At 47.9% G+C, this 21910-nt stretch overlaps 1 pseudogene across 1 annotated transcript in view; it reads left to right on the top strand.

The window, feature by feature from the left end:
• Positions 1-208: 208 nt before the first annotated feature.
• LOC309543525 overlaps positions 209-21910 on the top strand; it is a 62897-nt pseudogene continuing 41195 nt past the window's right edge. The window contains exon 1 of the transcript in view: positions 209-1043. The product of the transcript in view is annotated as an uncharacterized misc_RNA (transcript). The remainder of the gene's footprint in view (positions 1044-21910) is intronic.

Below are 21910 nucleotides of genomic sequence, written 5' to 3'. Positions count from 1 at the left end.
TCTCTGTACAGGTGGATTGGGTGATTGTTGGTCTTCATAAGCACAACTGAGTCACATTGGAGACGAGTCCTATGGGTGTTCTGAGAGACTGAAAGGCTTTATTACAGATCACCAGAGGATCCACACTGGGCACAAGTCCTATCCGTGTTCTTCATGTCATAAATGTTGTGAATACTCTTCAGTATAGATCCAGACTAAGGGGACAACGGGAGAGCAGTAATTCCTGGAAGTAATAGTGAAGTCAAACCCATACATACCCAAGAGACGTGTCACAGGACAGGAGATACGTCTCATCTTGAATGTAACAAAGGTTTTACAATGGAGGTAGAGCTTCTCAGACACCAGAAGGTTCTCACTGGAGATAGGCCGTATCAGTGCTCTGAATGTGATAAAGCTTTTAAGCTGAAGTCAGAGATGATCAGACACCAGAGGGTTCACACCGGAGAGAAGCCATATCAGTGCTCTGAATGTTATAAAGCATTTAGATTGAAGACACAGCTTAACGTACATGGGAGGGTTCACACTGGAGTGAATCCATATGAGTGTTCTGAATGTGATAAAACTTTTAGGCTGAAGTCAGGTCTTATCATACATGAGAGGGTTCACACTGGAGAGAAGCCATATGAGTGTTCTGAATGTGATAAAGCTTTTAGCGTGAAGACAGAGCTTACCATACACCAGAGGATTCACACTGGAGAGTTATTTCCATGCTCTGGATGTGGCAAAGCCTTTCAACAGAAGGCAGTTCTTCTCAAACACCAGAGGACTCACAGTGGAGAGAAGCCATATCGGTGTTCTGAATGTGGCAAAGCTTTTACACTGAAAGACAGACTTTCCAGACACAACAAAATCCACACCGGAGAGAAGCGGTATCCATGTTCTGAATGTAACAAAGCTTTTCAAAGGAAGGGAGATCTCATCATACACCAGAGGATTCACACTGGAGAGAAACCATATCAGTGTCCCGAATGTGATAAAACTTTTACAGTGAAGTCTGCTCTGACCACACACAAGAGGGTTCACACCGGAGAAAAGCCCTTTCGGTGTCCTGAATGTGAATTAACTTTTACAACGACTTCACATCTTCGCACACACCAGCTGAGACACACTGGAGAGAAGCCATATCCGTGTTCTGAGTGTCATAAAGCTTTCACACGGAAGTCACGGCTTATCATACACCAGAGGATTCACACTGGGGAGCAGAAACTCTGGGAGAAAGGAGACTGTTAAAAGTGATAGCAACTAATTAACGATGAAAGGGGTTTGTGGTGACCCAGTAGTTGTACGCCCAATTTCATGCCACAACCTAATGGAAAAGTGAAACTATGAAATGCTACTTTAAGAGATAAAGTAATTACAGTCTGTGAGCAAACCAGAAATGAAATGGATGGATGTACTGAGTTTAGTTCTTATGTCCATCAGGCAAACACCTAGAAAACCTTTGAATAGTTGACCTTTTGAGATACTTTTTGGACAAGCACCAATGACTCAACTATGTTTCCTCGTGATTCTCTTCTTTCTCTTGTTTATGGCTGGATATGTAATATTGTTGTGTCCTACACTAATTGACCTTAATTTCCAGATCCTGGGCTAATACATTAATAACTCTGCCTCAGTACCAGAGACTGGGTAGTAGTTGAGTGACATGGTGCCAAGTCTCCGCACCCAAGATCTCTCTAGGTTCTGCTGACTATTGCTACATTATTTGAGCTTGAGGGTTCAGGGTAAACCCATCTAGTCCATATCTCGTCCTATCTTAAGAAGGTTCCCTATCTCTTCTGTGACAAAAGCACTCCAGTCAGTTCTGAGATTGGAACACCTGCCAAGAACGAGTCACTGTTCAATGAGAAAGAGACTCCCTAATGCCCCGTACACACGTTCCGATAGTCGTACGACTAAAGTTTCGTAATTGTTGCATGTTACTAAAATCGAAAGCAACTCTGCATACAAACCATCCGACTTTCTTCATATGATTCACTGACCAAGTGTATTTTTCATAGCTACGTAACGGAAGTGATGTATATACGTCTGACCCCTGCGGATTATTTTACTGTTTCCGATTATGCGTGGTATTTGTCGATCGACTTTTAGGGTACGAATACTGTACTGACGAAAGATTATCGTTCGAGAAGATGTTTTCCTGTTTGTCCCTTCGGATTTTGTTGGACCAACTGTCCTGATCGGCTGTCGAAAGCTGTGTACTAACGATCAGATTATCGTGAGATCAGGTCGAAAGCAGGTTTTGTCGTACGATAATCGGAGCGTGTGTACGGGGCATAAGTTGGGTTAGGCCTTCAAAAGAGGGCTGCTTACAGTTTTCTGCTGTCTTATGTGCTGCTTTGACAATGTCATCTAGGCTCAGCTGGCCACTCCCACAAGTCTATACCTTCCCAGCTATTGTTCAGGCTCCATGGAGTTAAAACGCTTTGGTGTAAATCGTACCGTGCAACTGCAAAAGATCTGAACTTAGAGGCCCTGTCATCACGAACTTAAATACTTTGCAGAATTTTTCAGTGCTTGCATCATTTGCCTTTCCACGAATGACTTATTTGACTGGCAATTTTGACTTTCTAGCAAACTTTACTACTCCCGAAAGTGTCAATTCTATAGCACAGCCCCCTCCCATTCTCTCCAGTGCAGGTTGATGATTGTGGTATTTTTTGTACAAGTAAATGTTTCTTGTAAAATATTTATTTTCTCTTTAGTGTATATATGTGTTATGGGATGCAGTAGACAGAGGAGGTTCCAGGGGACAGTAATTCTCTGACACGTAATATCATTATTAACAGCACTGAAATTGGAGAATGTCAAAAATGTTTAACCACTTGCCGACCGCTGCAAGTACATATACTGCGGCGGTCAGCCCCGTGCAGGCAAAGTGACGTATGGGTACGTCACTCACCTGCGAGCCAATAGGGGGCAAGCGCGCGCTGCCGGAGGCACGCTCCTGCCCACGCTCGTTCCCTGACATCCCCGCGCGAGTGACCGGCGGCTCAGATGTCCGCCGGTCACTCGCGATCTCCCGCTGGAGAGGGAGAAAGGCAGGCCGCTGATGTAAACACAACCAACTGTCATTCTCCCTGGCGTAACTGCAGAGATCATACGATCCTGCTATGTAGGATGGTATGTCTCTGTGGTTACATCACTAGCCACACCCCTTTACAGTTAGAATCACGCCCCTGGGGACACTCTTAACCCCTTGCGCTCTAATAAAGTTAACCCCTTCCCTGCCAGTGTCATCTTTACAGTAACAGTGCATATGTATAGCACTGATTACTGTAGAAATGTCACTGGTAACCCCAAAAGTGTCAAAAATGTCAGTCAAGGGTCCGATCTGTCCGCCGCAATGTCGAAGTCCTGCAAAAAAAATCGCAGATCGCCGCCATTACCAGTTAAAAAAAAAATAAATAAAAATTACATAAATCTTTCCCGTAGTTAGTAATAACTTTTGCGCAAACCAATCAAAATACGCTTATTGCGATTTTTTTTTTTTTTCACCAAAAATATGTAGCAGAAAACAAATTGGCCTAAAATGTTAAAATTTTTTGATTTTTACATTTTTTTTGTGGGAAATTTCATATAAAAAAAATGTGAAAAATATTATTTTTTCAAAATTGTCGCTCCTTTTTTTGTTTATAGCGCATGATCAAAAAATCGCACAGGTGATCAAATACCACCAAAAGAAATCTCTGTTTGTGGGAAAAAACGTTTTTTCATTTGGGTACAACATCGCACGACCGCGCAATTGTCCGTTAAAGTCACACAGTGCCGAATCGCAAAATAGGCCCTGGTCATTGAGCAGCCGAATCCTCTGGGGCTTAAGTGGTTAAGAAGTCCTTATAACACATTCCTAACACTTAAAAAAAAAAAGTCCTTTTTAAATATAGAGTAAAAAAAAAGGGTAGAAAATAAATCTGACCATGTGTCGCTTTATGTTTTTAGACGACAACTTATGTATACCTTGATATAAAAAAATGATATGCTTTCTAAAGATAAAATTACAATATTAAGTGCTTATATGCTAATTTTAGGTTATTTTTGCTTAGGTTTGTTTACTAGAATGACTTTGTAGGAAGAAGTTATTGGAACAGATTGTTGTTCCCCAGGTCCTTGGAAAGTCTTGTTGTGGAGAGACTGTTAGGCTCCATGTTCTACACCGAGGTATTTACGAGTCTGGGTTGCTGTATGAGGTGTTCTGTAATAAGACTGCATTTCTCTAGCAAATAATAATGTGCTGCTTGTGCAAATTCTTAAATAAAAATGTATTTTCTAGTTAAGTAGTTATGTTTTGGGAGGTTCTACATGTCCACTGTCCAATATTGGAGCTTATAGGCCTCCCATTTTGACCAAGAGGTCAGGTTCTTGATATATTTGGCTTGTCTCTGAAGCAGAGGCGGCTCTAGGCTTTGTGAGGCCTTAGGCAAAATTTAGACACGAGGCCCCACTCATCCCCTTTGCAGGGGTTAAGGAAGAACCCCGAGGCCGAACATCTTATTACTTCTGTTGCTTGTGTGGGCGAGATGTGTACTGTGGCAATCACATGGGATGAATAGGAGAGGGATGGGACTGGGAACCATGGGGTAGGGGAGAAGGAGGGGTAAAAAGGGGAGAGTGGGTAAATGATGAGGGATGGGTAGAGGAGAACTGGAGGATCCTTGTTTGCATAGTAATAAAAAAAGGAGAAGGATTTGTGCTCGCATGAGGGAAAGAAAGGGGGGGGTAGCCAGAAAGAAAGAAAGAGGGGAGGGAGAAAGAGAAGGAGAAAGAAGGGAGGAAGAAAGAAAAAAGAAAGAAAGGAAGGGGGAGGGAGAAAGAAAGAGGGGAGGGAGAAAGAAAGAAAGAGGGGAGAAAGAAAGAAAGAGGGGAGAAAGAAAGAAGGGAGGGAGAAAGAGAAGGAGAAAGAAAGAAGGGAGGGAGAAAGAAGAAAGAAAGGAAGGGGGAGGGAGAAAGAAAGAGGGGAGGGAGAAAGAAAGAAAGAGGGGAGAAAGAAAGAAATAGGGGAGAAAGAAAGAAAGAGGGGAGAAAGAAAGAAAGAGGGGAGAAAGAAAGAAAGAGGGGAGAAAGAAAGAAAGAAAGAGGGGAGGGAGAAAGAGAAAAAGAAAGAAAGAAGGGAGGGAGAAAGAAAAAGAAAGAAGGGAGGGAGAAAGAGAAAGAAATAAGGGAGGGAGACAGAGAAAGAAGGGAGGGAGAAAGAAAGAAAGAAGGGAGGGAGGGAGAGAGAAAGTAAGAAAGATCTCGGGACTGTGCTTATGGCAGGGAGATCCCTGCTGCCAGCCTCAGAGGTGGCTCTTTAACTAGGCAAATTAGGCGGTCGTGAGGCCCCTGTGACCGTGAGGCCTTAGGCGAACGCCAAATTTGCCTAATTAAAGAGCCGCCTCTGCTCTAAAGATCTCTGTGACAGACTGCCTGTCACCCCGACTGGGTGCCTCTGCCAAAACGTTGCCTCTTACCCTCCAAGCCCCTCCAGCAGCCTGATGGCTAATACCAGCCCTGTACCCCAAGTATCATACACAGACAAGATGTTGAGGTAAAAACCAAAGGAATGATTATTTAAGAAAACTCAGACACATACTTTATACCCCCAGGAGGGCATTCCCCTTTTGGGGATATTAGCATAGATAAGATGTACAACCAGTAAAAACCAGCATTCAGAAAGAGCCAAGGCTGTCCAAATCTCATTAACAAGCTTCCTTTTCACATCCATCTTCTGAGTTTCTTTTCAGTAGTTTTTATTGAAGATTTTCAGGTATACAACAAATACGAACAAATCCTCACCACATCAGTGAGTTGAGCATACAATGAGTAGTCATACATACAGTCAAGCTTCAAGCCATATCTAACAGGGATACATGTGACAATCAATAATGAATACATAAGATATACAGGGCTAAGAAACAGCGCCGTGCAGGTCAGAGGGCGGCATCACCAGTCCCGGCACCCCTAAGGGAACACACTGTGCCCCCCTCACCCGGCACCATCTAGAAGCTCCAGCCTGGGAGCCACCGTATTCAGCATGTCAACTAATGCCCCGTACACACGCACCGATTGTTGGCCGACCGATCGGCCGTCTTTTGTCCAGTGTTGTTGTGTTGGTTGAAATGTGCTCTAGACTTGCACTGGACTTTTGTTGGCCGACAGAAACCAACTTCAGAAGTGATGTCATGTGCTGGTTTACTTTCCGTGTATTTTTTCCCCTCTGAGCATGCCCAGTCTTGCTCATCACATTTTTGTCTGCCGACATCTGTACTGACTGAGGAACAATCGGCCGTTCTGTTGACGGCCAAAAAACATTTTATAGCATGCACACCAGATTTGGTGTGCTTGCCATCATCCTACATGAATATTGTGACATAACCACACCATGCGATCATCCACATACATGAACTCCAAAAAACAAGGGAAAGAGATTGGTTACTGACCCAAACCACTGGATCCACAACCCACCAAAGCAGTTATAGAGGTGGGAATGCAGTACACAGATATATATATATATATATATATATATATATATATATATATATATATATATATATATATATATATATATAGAGATTCATTGTATTGTATTATATCAGCATTTACAATTATTATGTTCTGATCAAAGCCAATTGTGTGGCCACACCCACAAGGGAGTTATTCCCTCCCCTGATCCTAAGGGTCATGTGGAGGTTTTTTCCACTATATATACCAAGGGTTCAGTCATGGCCCTTAGGCTCTGAGGAAGAGGCACAGCCTCGAAACGCATTAGCCTTTTACTTTCATGAGATATTGGACTCTTACATCATGGAAGTTGCTCAATGGAGTTGATATGCTGGTTTACATCGCATTTTTGTGAGTAGCCATTTTTAAAAATATTTTAGAAATAAAAAGCCTACTGAGGATAATGCGCTAGGCTGGTGCGCCCTTCTTTTTGCTTTTGTCTACAGTGCTTTGTCGACCACCCCGGTCGTAGAGGGCAGCAAGGCTTAGCCATTAGTGGAAGCCAAGTGAGAGTCCCGAGATAGAGGCAGTCTAAGAACCTGATTCTGAGCGCAGGAGCAAGGTGCCAAGCATCACAAATATGTTGACATTGGCCTTGCTCATCTGTACTCGCGCCCTGAAATTCCGAAGGCACCTTCTCTGCCATATGTGAGTGAGATGGCTTTCAAATATGTCCACAATGTCAAAGATCTGTTACATCTCATGCTCTACTGAGTGAGCTAGCCGGTCCGTGACAGTAAAAGTATCCTGAAAATAGTTTGACGTCACCGGTCTTCCATAATCAGTGGGTAGAAGGCTAGCCCATAGGCCCCTCCAAAAGCCCCCGTCTTGGTAGGGTCTGTCCCATTTCTGCCCCCTAAAAGGTATACAAACACGTGTTAGTCGGGCAGCGTGAACCCACATAGTCGGTCCACATAATCTCTATTCTTGGCCACAGGGAAGAGTTATCATTGGTAGGTTTGGGGCAGAGGTTGTGGACCCTTCATCTGGCTGCCAGTGCTTCAGCTGGAAGATCTATATTGTCCTGGGGCTCAGTCTGCTGCTGGGGAGAGGGGGCCGACACCCTGGAGCCCTGAAGACACAGAAGGCGCTAGGAAGAGGCCAGCGATGCTCTGCCCTGTTGTCAGCACTTCAGCTGGGGACCCCACATCCTCAGCTCTTTCTGATTGTTGGGGAGAGAGGACGACTTTCTCTGTTCCCAGAGTATGGAACTGCTGATGGGGAGATGAGCCAGCTGCTCCATCTCCCATTCCCTCATGCCGCTGCTGGGACGACATTTCTCTGGTACTGTCTCCTAGGTGCATGGATCCTTGCTGGGGAGGCAAGATAGTTTCCTCTGCTCCTGAGCCATCGTACTGCCGGTCGGTGGATAAGTAATTTGCTTCATCTCCCAGATCCCCGTCCTGATGCTGGACAGACGCATTCCTCCATCCAAGCTTATCCTGTGCAGAAATAGGTTTGTCAAGGTGAGTCAACCCTTGCTGCATCCGCCATAGGAGCTTCACTTCCATAGCTGTGGGGGAGGTGGGCAAAGCACCCTGTTACTCTGCCCCATTGCTGACACTTCAGCCAGGATTTCAGAGCTGTCGGCTGGTACTTCCCCATACTTCCAGGCATAAGGTGCTCTGAACAGCTTCTGAGCAGACAGGCCCGGCCTTAGGTGTTCAGGCGCCCTGTGCGAGCAAATCCTGTGGCGCCCCCCCCCCCCTGCGCGCGCGCGCATTTTCTAGCACCTTTTTTGCACTTTATTTGACTTTTCTTTTTTATGATCACAAATAACTTAGCCCCCCTTACATCAGAGACCCCCCACACAAAGCCCCCCTTAATTTAGAGGCCACCTACATCAGAGAGCCCCCCACACACACAGAGCCCCCCTCACATCAGAGCCCCCCCACACAAAGCCCCCCTCACTTCAGAGACCCCTCCACACAAAGCCCCCCTCACATCAGAGACCCCCCCCCCCACACACACACACACATCAGAGACCCCCCACACACAAAGCCCCCCTACACACACAAAACCCCCCTCACATCAGAGACCCCACACACAGAGCCCCCCTCACATCAGAGACCCCACACACAGAGCCCCCTCACATCAGAGACCCCACACACAAAGCTCCCCTACACACACAAAGCCCCCCTCACATCAGAGACCCCCCACACAAAGCCCCCCTTACATCACAGACCCCCCCACATCAGAGAGCCCCCCCCACACAGAGCCCCCCACATCAGAGAGCCCCCTTACATCACAGACCCCCACACAAAGCCCCCTTACATCAGAGCCCCCCCCCACACACACAGAGCCCCCCACATCAGAGAGCCCCCCTTACATCACAGACCCCCACACAAAGCCCCCTTACATCAGAGCCCCCCCCCACACAGAGACCCCCACACAAAGCCTCCTTACATCAGACCCCCCCCCCAATGGAGCCCCCCCTTACATCACAGACCCCCCCCACACATCAGACCCCCCCATGGAGCCCCCCACTTTAGAGAACCCCCCTTACATCACAGACCCCCCCTCACACAGAGCTCCCTACAAAAAGCCCCCCCTTACATTTTTTAAAGGCGAGAGTCCTCACTTACCTTCCGCTCTTTGCAGCTTTTTTTTTCTTTAAACTTCCCGCCCACACATCCCCGGGAGTGTGGGCGGGGCGGGAGGAGAAGGGGCGGGGCGAGGAGGAGCTGACGATCTCTCCTCTGGCGTCAGTGCAGGGAGCGGGAGGTAAGCGGCGGACGCGGCCTGTGTTAACCCTGTCCAGGCCGCGGTCGCCGCTCACCTCCCGCTATGCGGCCTGAATCACCTGATCTTCTGCGAGCCGTGATGGCCGCACGGCGCCCTTGTTGCCCATGGCGCCCTGTGCGGCCGCACGGCTCGCACACCCCAAAGGCCGGCCCTGTGAGCAGATATCTTACTCATAAAACCTGGATATATGCAACTTAAATGGTTTAGAAGAAAATGTTACCAAAAGCTGTCAGACACAATGCAATATTACTATTGTGACCTGTAATGCACCATACACTATTCAAAATGACCTCCAGCCGGCCCCTGGTGTGAATGTCTCTGAACAAACAATCAGAAACCGACTTCATGAGGGAGGCCTGAGGGCCCCGACGTCCTCTAGTGGGCCCTGTGCAGAATTGGCAGTTTCGTCACTGGCACCCTGTGCTTTTCACAGATGAGAGCAGGGTCACCCAGAGCCCACGTGACAGATGTGAAAGAGTCTGGAGAAGCCATGGACAGTGCTATACAGGCTTTAACATCATTAAGCATGACTGGTTTGGTGGTGGATCAGTGATGGTCCAGGAAGGAATATCCATTGTCTACAGGCTAGACAATGGCACCCTGACTGCCATTAGGTATTGGGATGAAATCCTTGGACCCATTGTCAGACCCTACGCTGGTGCAGGGGGTCCTGGGTTCCTCCTGGTGCACAACAATGCCCGGCCTCATGTGGTGAGAGTATGCAGCCAGTTCCTGGAGGATGAAGGAATGGATACCATTGATTGGCCCCCACACTCACCTGACCTAAATCCAATAGAACTCCTCTGGGACATTCTGTTTCGGTTCATCCAACGCCGACAGGTTGCACCTCAGTCTTTTCAGGAGCTAAGGGATGCCCTGGCTCAGATCTGGGAGGAAATACCCCAGGACACCATCCGTCATCTCATTAGGAACATGCCCCGATGTTGTCAGGCATGCATACAGCACATGGGGGGGGGGGGCATACAAACTACTGAGGACCATTCTGAGGTCCTGCAATGACATTTCACCAAAATGGACTCGCCTGCTGCATCATTTTTTCACTTTGATTTTCGGGGTGTCTTTGAATTCAGCCCTCTGTAGGACGATAATTTTCATTTCCATCAAACGATGTGACATCCTTTCCTTCCTAACACCTTACCCAGTCCATACCAGTATAGATCCTAACACATTACCCAGTCCATACCAGTATAGATCCTAACACATTACCCAGTCCATACCAGTATAGATCCTAACACATTACCCAGTCCATACCAGTATATATCCTAACACATTACCCAGTCCATACCAGTATAGATCCTAACACATTACCCAGTCCATACCAGTATAGATCCTAACATATTCCCCAGTCCATACCAGTATAGATCCTAACACATTACCCAGTCCATACCAGCATAGATCCTAACACATTACCCAGTCCATACCAGTATAGATCCTAACACATTACCCAGTCCATACCAGTATATATCCTAACACATTACCCAGTCCATACCAGCATAGATCCTAACACATTACCCAGTCCATACCAGTATAGATCCTAACATATTCCCCAGGCCATACCAGTATAGATCCTAACACATTACCCAGAGTCTATACCAGTATAGATCCTAACACATTACCCAGAGTCTATACCAGTATAGATCCTAACCCATTACCCAGTCTATACCAGTATAGATCCTAACGCATTACCCAGTCCATACCAGTATAGATCTGAACACATTACCCAGTCCATACCAGAATAGATCCTGACGCATTACCCAGTCCACACCAGTATAGATCCTAACACATTACCCAGTCCATACCAGTATAGATCCTAACACAATACCCAGTCCATACCAGTAAAGATCTGAACACATTACCCAGTCCATACCAGTATAGATCCTAACACATTACCCAGAGTCCATACCAGTATAGATCCTAACACATTACCCAGTCCATACCAGTATAGATCTTAACACATTACCCAGTCCATACCAGTATAGATCTTAACACATTACCCAGTCCACACCAGTATAGATCTTAACACATTACCCAGTCCATACCAGTATAGATCTTAACACATTACCCAGTCCATACCAGAATAGATCCTGACGCATTACCCAGTCCACACCAGTATAGATCCTAACACATTACCCAGTCCATACCAGTATAGATCCTAACACATTACCCAGTCCATACCAGTATAGATCCTAACACATTACCCAGTCCATACCAGTATAGATCCTAACACATTACCCAGTCCATACCAGTATAGATCTAACACATTACCCAGTCCATACCAGTATAGATCCTAACACATTACCCAGTCCATCCCAGTATAGATCCTAACACATTACCCAGTCCATACCAGTATAGATCCTAACACATTACCCAGTCCATCCCAGTATAGATCCTAACACATTACCCAGTCCATCCCAGTATAGATCCTAACACATTACCCAGTCCATACCAGTATAGATCTTAACACATTACCCAGTCCATACCAGTATAGATCCTAACACATTACCCAGTCCATACCAGTATAGATCTTAACACATTACCCAGTCCATACCAGTATAGATCCTAACACATTATCCAGTCCATACCAGTATAGATCCTAACACATTACCCAGTCCATACCGGAATAGATCCTAACACATTACCCAGTCCATACCAGTATAGATCCTAACACATTACCCAGTCCATACCAGTATAGATCCTAACACATTACCCAGTCCATACCAGTATAGATCCTAACACATTACCCAGTCCATACCAGTATAGAGCCTAACACATTACCCAGTCCATACCAGTATAGATCCTAACACATTACCCAGTCCATACCAGTATAGATCTTAACACATTACCCAGTCCATACCAGTATAGATCCTAACACATTATCCAGTCCATACCAGTATAGATCCTAACACATTACCCAGTCCATACCAGTATAGATCCTAACACATTACCCAGTCCATACCAGTATAGATCCTAACACATTACCCAGTCCATCAGTGGCGGTTCTACATTAAATTGCTCCCTGGGCAAGACTCCCTCCCGGCGCCCCCCCCCCCCCAAAAAAAAAAAAAATAACATGACAACATGACAATAAATGCAGAGTGCCACAGCATTGCCCCCAATAAATACAGAGAGCCACAGCAATGCCCCCAATAAATGCAGAGTGCCACAGCATTGCCCCCAATAAATGCAGAGTGCCACAGCAATGCCCCCAATAAATGCAGAGTGCCACAGCATTGCCCCCAATAAATGCAGAGTGCCACAGCATTGCCCCCAATAAATACAGAGAGCCACAGAAATGCCCCCAATAAATGCCGAGTGCCACAGCAATGCCCCCAATAAATGCAGAGAGCCACAGCAATGCCCCCAATAAATGCAGAGTGCCACAGCAATGCCCCCAATAAATGCAGAGTGCCACAGCATTGCCCCCAATAAATGCAGAGTGCCACAGCAATGCCCCCAATAAATGCAGAGTGCCACAGCAATGCCCCCAATAAATGCAGAGTGCCACAGCATTGCCCCCAATAAATGCAGAGTGCCACAGCAATGCCCCCAATAAATGCAGAGTGCCACAGCAATGCCCCCAATAAATGCAGAGTGCCACAGCAATGCCCCCAATAAATGCAGAGTGCCACAGCATTGCCCCAATAAATGCAGAGTGCCACAGCAATGCCCCCAATTAATGCAGAGTGCCACAGCATTGCCCCCTTTTAATGTAGAGATGCCAGTGTGCCACCTTTCGAAGCAGAGTGCAAGCATTCCCCCCATGAGACCTGTCTGTGCACTTACCTCACTTCTCTTCAGTTCAGTCCCCGGATTCCCCGCGTCTCCTCAGTCCTCCCGCGGCGCCTCCTCCTCTGCCAATGGCGTGGGGTTTGGCTTTCGGCTATTCAGGAAGCGGGAGGACCCACTCCCTGATTGGCCAGGAGGAGGATTAGTGTGACAATAGCAAATTTTCATTCGCTATTATCACACAATGGGCGGGCTCGGGGGGGAGCAATGCTCTGCGCCTCGGCTTGGCTGTCACAGTGAAATTATTCAAAGTTCCTTGGGCGGCCCGGTACCATTTGATCCATGGACCGGTACCGGTCCACGGCCTGGGGGTTGGGGAACACTGTCATGCCGCCCCCCACGTGTCATGAAAAGATGCCGCTGCCCCGTTCGCCCATGCCTAAAACCAATCAAGCACAATGATCCCATGGTCATGTGACCAGGTATTGGTAGATTTGGCAGTGTGGGCGGTGCCAAGTCCTGCTGGAAAATGAAATCAGCATCTCCATAAAGCTGGTCAGCAGAGGGAAGCATGAAGTGCTCTAGAATTTCCTGCTAGAGGGGTGCACTGACTTTGGTGGACCGACACCAGCAGATGACTCCCCAAATCATCACTGACTGTGGAAATTTTTGCATTTCATTTGGAAATGAAGGTCCCGGAGTCTGGAGGAGGAGCGGAGAGGCACAGAATCCAAGTTACATGAGGTCCAGTGTGAAGTTTCCACAGTCAGTGATGATTTGGGGAGCCGTGTCATCTGCTGGTGTTGGTCCACTGTGTTTTATTAAGTCCAAAGTCAGCGCATCAATCACATAAATGCTGCATTGGGATAAATTACAGGAAAATACTTAATTTTTTTATTTATTTATTTTTTTTCTATGTATTCCCAATAAGAACCAAGGAAATAAAAATATTTCCAAATTTCCTACCAAATTAAATGAAATTAAATTAAAATAATTACTATTACAATTATATTATTTAAATATGAATAAATGAATTAAATAAAAAAAAAATATATATATATATATATACCATATATACTTGCGTATAAGCCGAGGCCCCTACTTTTACCACAAAAAAGATGGGAAAAATGATTGACTCGAGTATAAGCCTAGGGTGAGAATGCAGGGTGGCAGGCATGGTACAGGAGAATGCAGGGTGGCTGGCATGGTACAGGAGAATGCAGTGTGGCTGGCATGGTACAGGAGAATGCAGTGTGGCTGGCATGGTACAGGAGAATGCAGGGTGGCTGGCATGGTACAGGAGAATGCAGGGTGGCTGGCATGGTACAGGAGAATGCAGTGTGGCTAGCATGGTACAGGAGAATTCAGGGTGGCTGGCATGGTACAGGAGAATGCAGTGTGGCGGGCATGGTACAGGAGAATGCAGTATGGCTGGCATGGTACAGGAGAATGCAGTGGGCTGGCATGGTACAGGAGAATGCAGTTTGGCGGGCATGGTACAGGAGAATGCAGTTTGGCGGGCATGGTACAGGAGAATGCCGTATGGCTGGCATGGTACAGGAGAATGCAGGGTGGTGGGCATGGTAGAGGAGAATGCAGTGTGGCTGGCATGGTACAGGAGAATGCAGGGTGGCTGGCATGGTACAGGAGAATGCAGGGTGGCAGGCATGGTACAGGAGAATGCAGTGTGGCTGGCATGGTACAGGAGAATTCTGGGTGGCTGGCATGGTACAGGAGAATGCAGTGTGGCAGGCATGGTACAGGAGAATGCAGGGTGGCAGGCATGGTACAGGAGAATGCAGGGTGGCAGGCATGGTACAGGAGAATGCAGTGTGGCTGGCATGGTACAGGAGAATTCTGGGTGGCTGGCATGGTACAGGAGAATTCAGGGTGGTTGGAATGGTACAGGAGAATGCAGTGTGGCTGGCATGGTACAGGAGAATGCAGTGTGGCTGGCATGGTACAGGAGAATTCAGGGTGGCTGGCATGGTACAGGAGAATGCAGGGTGGCAGGCATGGTACAGGAGAATGCAGGGTGGCAGGCATGGTACAGGAGAATGCAGTGTGGCTGGCATGGTACAGGAGAATTCTGGGTGGCTGGCATGGTACAGGAGAATTCAGGGTGGTTGGAATGGTACAGGAGAATGCAGTGTGGCTGGCATGGTACAGGAGAATTCAGGGTGGCTGGCATGGTACAGGAGAATGCAGGGTGGCAGGCATGGTACAGGAGAATGCAGTGTGGCTGGCATGGTACAGGAGAATGCAGTGTGGCTGGCATGGTACAGGAGAATTCAGGGTGGCAATCATGGTACAAGAGGATGCGGGGTTGCGGGCATACTAGTGCGGCTGTGTTTCACTTACCTGTTCCAGAGGCGCCTTCATTTAAAAAATGGCGGCGCCCGGCGCCGACACGTCATTGCGCACGCGCCGCCGCTGCTCGGGAAAGCTGGTATACGTTCGGCTATTCCCGGCCTGTCCCGTGCGTGGGCGGCGCATGCGCAATAGAGACATGGGTTTGGAGACATGCTTGGCCAGTCCATCACCTTTACCCTCAGCTTCTTTAGCAAGGCAGTGGTCATCTTGGAGGTGTTTGGGGTCGTTATGTTGGAATATTGCCCTGCCCCCCAGTCTCTGAAGGGAGGGGATCATGCTCTGCTTCAGTATGTCACAGTACATGTTGGCATTCATGGTTCCCTCAATGATCTGTAGCTCCCCAGTGCTGGCAGCACTCATGCTGCCCCAGACCATGACACTCCCACCACCATGCCTGACTGTAGGAAGACACACTTGTCTTTGTACTCCTCACCTGGTTGCCCCCACACACGCTTGTCTTTTTAAAAAAATTATAAAGTGGAATAAATAACCACTACCTGGGCAAATTGGATGAGTATTAGAGCCGGTTCACACTGGGGCGACCTGTCAGGCGACCTGGTTGCCTGACAGGTCGCCGTAGGTCGCCTGCCATAGAGAAGCTGTGGACCCGTTCTAATAGGAGCGACACAGGTCTATCCGACTTAGAAAAAGGGTCCGGAGCTTCTTTGGGGCGACCCGGAGCGACCTGCATTGACTTCCACTATGTGAAGTCCGTGCCGGCCGCTCCGAGGTCGCGGTGCGAGCTGCGCGCCGTGACTTTACAGGTCGCCCTGGCAAAGTCGGTTCGCCCCAGTGTGAACGGGGTCTTACCAGGCTACAAATACAGCTGCTGGTTATAAAGACAAATGTCCAGAAATATACAATTCCAAAAGAAACCGATTGCCAACTGGTCCAATCGCTCCCTTGGCAAACCGCGCTTAAATCGAAAGTGAATAAAGTGCCATCAAATAACTATAAATGAACTATTATGTTGATGAATTCCTAAACTCATGAAAAATTCACACAAATGTGCATCTGAAGTGAATTACATGAACTGAGCAAATGAATAATACAATATATAAATAAATAATGAATAAAGTGCGATATAATGTGTTAAATAGACGAATAAATAAATAAATAAATAAATAAATGTTGTCCTTGGACCACCAACAGTTCCAGATTAATGCAAATAAATGTGCACTATGTAGAGCATATATTGTCCTTATTGTGCATGTGGTTCACACGTGAAGATTGTTGATCGCTCTTCAGAGGGACTTCCACAAATAATGTGATCAAATCCACCACCAATAGCAATACTCACTTACCAGAGGTAAGTCCAGGGATTTTTTTCAGCGGGAACGCGGGGGAACGCAGTTCCGGCACCTCTGGCCCTGAATGTATGCAATGGCAAGGAGTGCTGGGTTGTGCTACACTGTCTATTGATGCTGGCTGCTAAGGAACCTATTGTTGCTGGAGGGGATCTATTCCTGCAGGAGGATTTATTGCTGCTGGGAATATCTAATGTGGCTGCTGGGGGATCTATTGTCTCTGGAAGAGATCTGGTTCGGCAGGGGGGTCTATTGTTGCTGGGGGGGGTCTAATGTTGCTGAGGGGTCAGTTGTTGCTGGGATGGATCTACTGTTTAGGCAGCAGTCTATTGATGCTGGCTGCTGGGAGATCTGTTGTTGCTGCTGAGGGCCCATTGTTTCTGGCTGGATCTATTGTTGCTGGGGGATATATTGTTGTTGGCTGCATGGGATCTATTTTACTGCTTTTTTGTTATTGTTAACAAATTCCATACAAATTACTTAGTACCACAAATGTTACTTTGTTCTGTATTTTCTAAAAGGGATGGTACTGGGAGGTGGGTAGTGGGTGGAACCAAGGAACGGTTAACGGAGGTAGTTAGGGGCAGAGACAAGGGGTAAGTCCAAAAGAGGGAGTTCCTGCACCTATTTTCTGAGAAAAAAAGCCCTAGGTAAGTCTATGACTCACAAATTGAGATATGTCTCCATCATAGATGTACATCAGAGGGGATTTCCACTCTAGGGAGGAGGGTCTCATAGATCTCCATCACATTGCCTCACATCCAGGGAAAATAGAAGAGAAAAGCTTCCATAGTGTAATACCAATTTATTTATTGAATAATAAAGGATTAAAAACAACTTACAATTATAAAACAATTAAAGCTCTTCAGGATACGAGGGGACGCCGATTGCGGTGAAAAACCAAAACATTGCCATAAAAATGCTTTGGGATTCCGGGAGTTTAGGGATAGAAAGACTCGGGATGAAAGGGATTAATGATAGATTGTATCATTTACATTGCATCTCATTACATAGATGTAAAGTTACACTTTAGGTTGCAATGTTTCTAGGATCAAAGATCAGAAAAGTTTTCTTCACAAATGAAGTGAACCCAAAAAAAGAGATCTGTCCGCTCATCTGAGAGAGCCGTAATCGGAGGAATTTCAGTCCCTCGGGAGAATTTGTAGGAATATGGCCTCATACTCAGAACTTTGTCAGTTCAGATCTCTTGCAGTTGTCCTGTGTGATCAGTCTATGGACAGGAGTAATAGTTGGACAAAGAAAGAAGATAATAGACATCCAATGTTCATCTGATGAAATCCCTGAGACTTTCAGGAGAACGGGATGAAACACAAGTGGGCAGCTGGGTTTAGGTGACACCGACTGTGGAACAAATCCCATAAAACAGTAACAGCGTGCTGATGGAAGGCCTGAGTCAGCTTAGGAAGTTACTTTCTTACTGAACAGACACTTCTCCCTGGTTGGTGTTCCAACCACAGAGGCATTGATGATGGGAGGGGAGGTGGAACATGGAAAGGAGGCATTGATGATGGGAGGGGAGGTGGAACATGGAAAGGAGGCATTGATGATGGGAGGGGAGGTGGAACATGGAAAGGAAGGCTTGATGATGGGAGAGGAGTTGGAACATGGAAAGGAGGCATTGGTGATGGGAGGGGAGGTGGAACATGGAAAGGAGGCATTGATGATGGGATGGGAGGTGGAACATGGAAAGGAGGCATTGGTGATGGGAGGGGAGGTGGAACATGGAAAGGAGGCATTGATGATGGGAGGGGAGGTGGAACATGGAAAGGAGGCATTGATGATGGGAGGGGAGGTGGAACATGGAAAGGAAGCATTGATGATGGGAGGGGAGGTGGAACATGGAAAGGAGGTATTGATGATGGGAGGGGAGGTGGAACATGGAAAGGAGGCATTGATGATGGGAGGGGAGGTGGAACATGGAAAGGAGGCATTGATGATGGGAGGGGAGGTGGAACATGGAAAGGAGGCATTGATGATGGGAGGGGAGATGGAACATGGAAAGGAAGGCTTGATGATGGGAGAGGAGTTGGAACATGGAAAGGAGGCATTGGTGATGGGAGGGGAGGTGGAACATGGAAAGGAGGCATTGATGATGGGAGGGGAGGTGGAACATGGAAAGGAGGCATTGATGATGGGAGGGGAGGTGGAACATGGAAAGGAGGCATTGATGACGGGAGGGGAGGTGGAAAATGGAAAGGAGGCATTGATGATGGGAGGGGAGGTGGAACATGGAAAGGAGGCATTGATGATGGGAGGGGAGGTGGAACATGGAAAGGAGGCATTGATGATGGGAGGGGAGGTGGAACATGGAAAGGAGGCATTGATGACGGGAGGGGAGGTGGAACATGGAAAGGAGGCATTGATGATGGGAGGGGAGGTGGAACATGGAAAGGAAGGCTTGATGATGGGAGAGGAGTTGGAACATGGAAAGGAGGCATTGGTGATGGGAGGGGAGGTGGAACATGGAAAGGAGGCATTGATGATGGGATGGGAGGTGGAACATGGAAAGGAGGCATTGGTGATGGGAGGGGAGGTGGAACATGGAAAGGAGGCATTGATGATGGGAGGGGAGGTGGAACATGGAAAGGAGGCATTGATGATGGGAGGGGAGGTGGAACATGGAAAGGAAGCATTGATGATGGGAGGGGAGGTGGAACATGGAAAGGAGGTATTGATGATGGGAGGGGAGGTGGAACATGGAAAGGAGGCATTGATGATGGGAGGGGAGGTGGAACATGGAAAGGAGGCATTGATGATGGGAGGGGAGGTGGAACATGGAAAGGAGGCATTGATGATGGGAGGGGAGATGGAACATGGAAAGGAAGGCTTGATGATGGGAGAGGAGTTGGAACATGGAAAGGAGGCATTGGTGATGGGAGGGGAGGTGGAACATGGAAAGGAGGCATTGATGATGGGAGGGGAGGTGGAACATGGAAAGGAGGCATTGATGATGGGAGGGGAGGTGGAACATGGAAAGGAGGCATTGATGACGGGAGGGGAGGTGGAAAATGGAAAGGAGGCATTGATGATGGGAGGGGAGGTGGAACATGGAAAGGAGGCATTGATGATGGGAGGGGAGGTGGAACATGGAAAGGAGGCATTGATGATGGGAGGGGAGGTGGAACATGGAAAGGAGGCATTGATGACGGGAGGGGAGGTGGAACATGGAAAGGAGGCATTGATGATGGGAGGGGAGGTGGAACATGGAAAGGAAGGCTTGATGATGGGAGAGGAGTTGGAACATGGAAAGGAGGCATTGGTGATGGGAGGGGAGGTGGAACATGGAAAGGAGGCATTGATGATGGGATGGGAGGTGGAACATGGAAAGGAGGCATTGGTGATGGGAGGGGAGGTGGAACATGGAAAGGAGGCATTGATGATGGGAGGGGAGGTGGAACATGGAAAGGAGGCATTGATGATGGGAGGGGAGGTGGAACATGGAAAGGAGGCATTGATGACGGGAGGGGAGGTGGAACATGGAAAGGAGGCATTGATGATGGGAGGGGAGGTGGAACATGGAAAGGAGGCATTGATGATGGGAGGGGAGGTGGAACATGGAAAGGAAGCATTGATGATGGGAGGGGAGGTGGAACATGGAAAGGAGGTATTGATGATGGGAGGGAAGGTGGAACATGGAAAGGAAGGCTTGATGATGGGAGGGGAGGTGGAACATGGAAAGGAGGCATTGATGATGGGAGGGGAGGTGGAACATGGAAAGGAGGCATTGATGATGGGAGGGGAGGTGGAACATGGAAAGGAGGCATTGATGATGGGAGGGGAGATGGAACATGGAAAGGAAGGCTTGATGATGGGAGAGGAGTTGGAACATGGAAAGGAGGCATTGGTGATGGGAGGGGAGGTGGAACATGGAAAGGAGGCATTGATGATGGGAGGGGAGGTGGAACATGGAAAGGAGGCATTGATGATGGGAGGGGAGGTGGAACATGGAAAGGAAGGCTTGATGATGGGAGAGGAGTTGGAACATGGAAAGGAGGCATTGGTGATGGGAGGGGAGGTGGAACATGGAAAGGAGGCATTGATGATGGGATGGGAGGTGGAACATGGAAAGGAGGCATTGGTGATGGGAGGGGAGGTGGAACATGGAAAGGAGGCATTGATGATGGGAGGGGAGGTGGAACATGGAAAGGAGGCATTGATGATGGGAGGGGAGGTGGAACATGGAAAGGAGGCATTGATGACGGGAGGGGAGGTGGAACATGGAAAGGAGGCATTGATGATGGGAGGGGAGGTGGAACATGGAAAGGAGGCATTGATGATGGGAGGGGAGGTGGAACATGGAAAGGAAGCATTGATGATGGGAGGGGAGGTGGAACATGGAAAGGAGGTATTGATGATGGGAGGGGAGGTGGAACATGGAAAGGAGGCATTGATGATGGGAGGGGAGGTGGAACATGGAAAGGAGGCATTGATGATGGGAGGGGAGGTGGAACATGGAAAGGAGGCATTGATGATGGGAGGGGAGATGGAACATGGAAAGGAAGGCTTGATGATGGGAGAGGAGTTGGAACATGGAAAGGAGGCATTGGTGATGGGAGGGGAGGTGGAACATGGAAAGGAGGCATTGATGACGGGAGGGGAGGTGGAACATGGAAAGGAGGCATTGATGATGGGAGGGGAGGTGGAACATGGAAAGGAAGGCTTGATGATGGGAGAGGAGTTGGAACATGGAAAGGAGGCATTGGTGATGGGAGGGGAGGTGGAACATGGAAAGGAGGCATTGATGATGGGAGGGGAGGTGGAACATGGAAAGGAGGCATTGATGATGGGAGGGGAGGTGGAACATGGAAAGGAAGCATTGATGATGGGAGGGGAGGTGGAACATGGAAAGGAGGTATTGATGATGGGAGGGGAGGTGGAACATGGAAAGGAGGCATTGATGATGGGAGGGGAGGTGGAACATGGAAAGGAGGCATTGATGATGGGAGGGGAGGTGGAACATGGAAAGGAGGCATTGATGATGGGAGGGGAGATGGAACATGGAAAGGAAGGCTTGATGATGGGAGAGGAGTTGGAACATGGAAAGGAGGCATTGGTGATGGGAGGGGAGGTGGAACATGGAAAGGAGGCATTGATGATGGGAGGGGAGGTGGAACATGGAATGGAGGCATTGATGATGGGAGGGGAGGTGGAACATGGAAAGGAGGCATTGATGACGGGAGGGGAGGTGGAAAATGGAAAGGAGGCATTGATGATGGGAGGGGAGGTGGAACATGGAA

Source organism: Pelophylax lessonae (assembly GCF_965119305.1).
Source record: "Pelophylax lessonae genome assembly, contig: HAP1_SCAFFOLD_161, whole genome shotgun sequence".
Taxonomy (NCBI): domain Eukaryota; kingdom Metazoa; phylum Chordata; class Amphibia; order Anura; family Ranidae; genus Pelophylax; species Pelophylax lessonae.
This window is presented reverse-complemented; position numbering and strand designations above follow the sequence as displayed.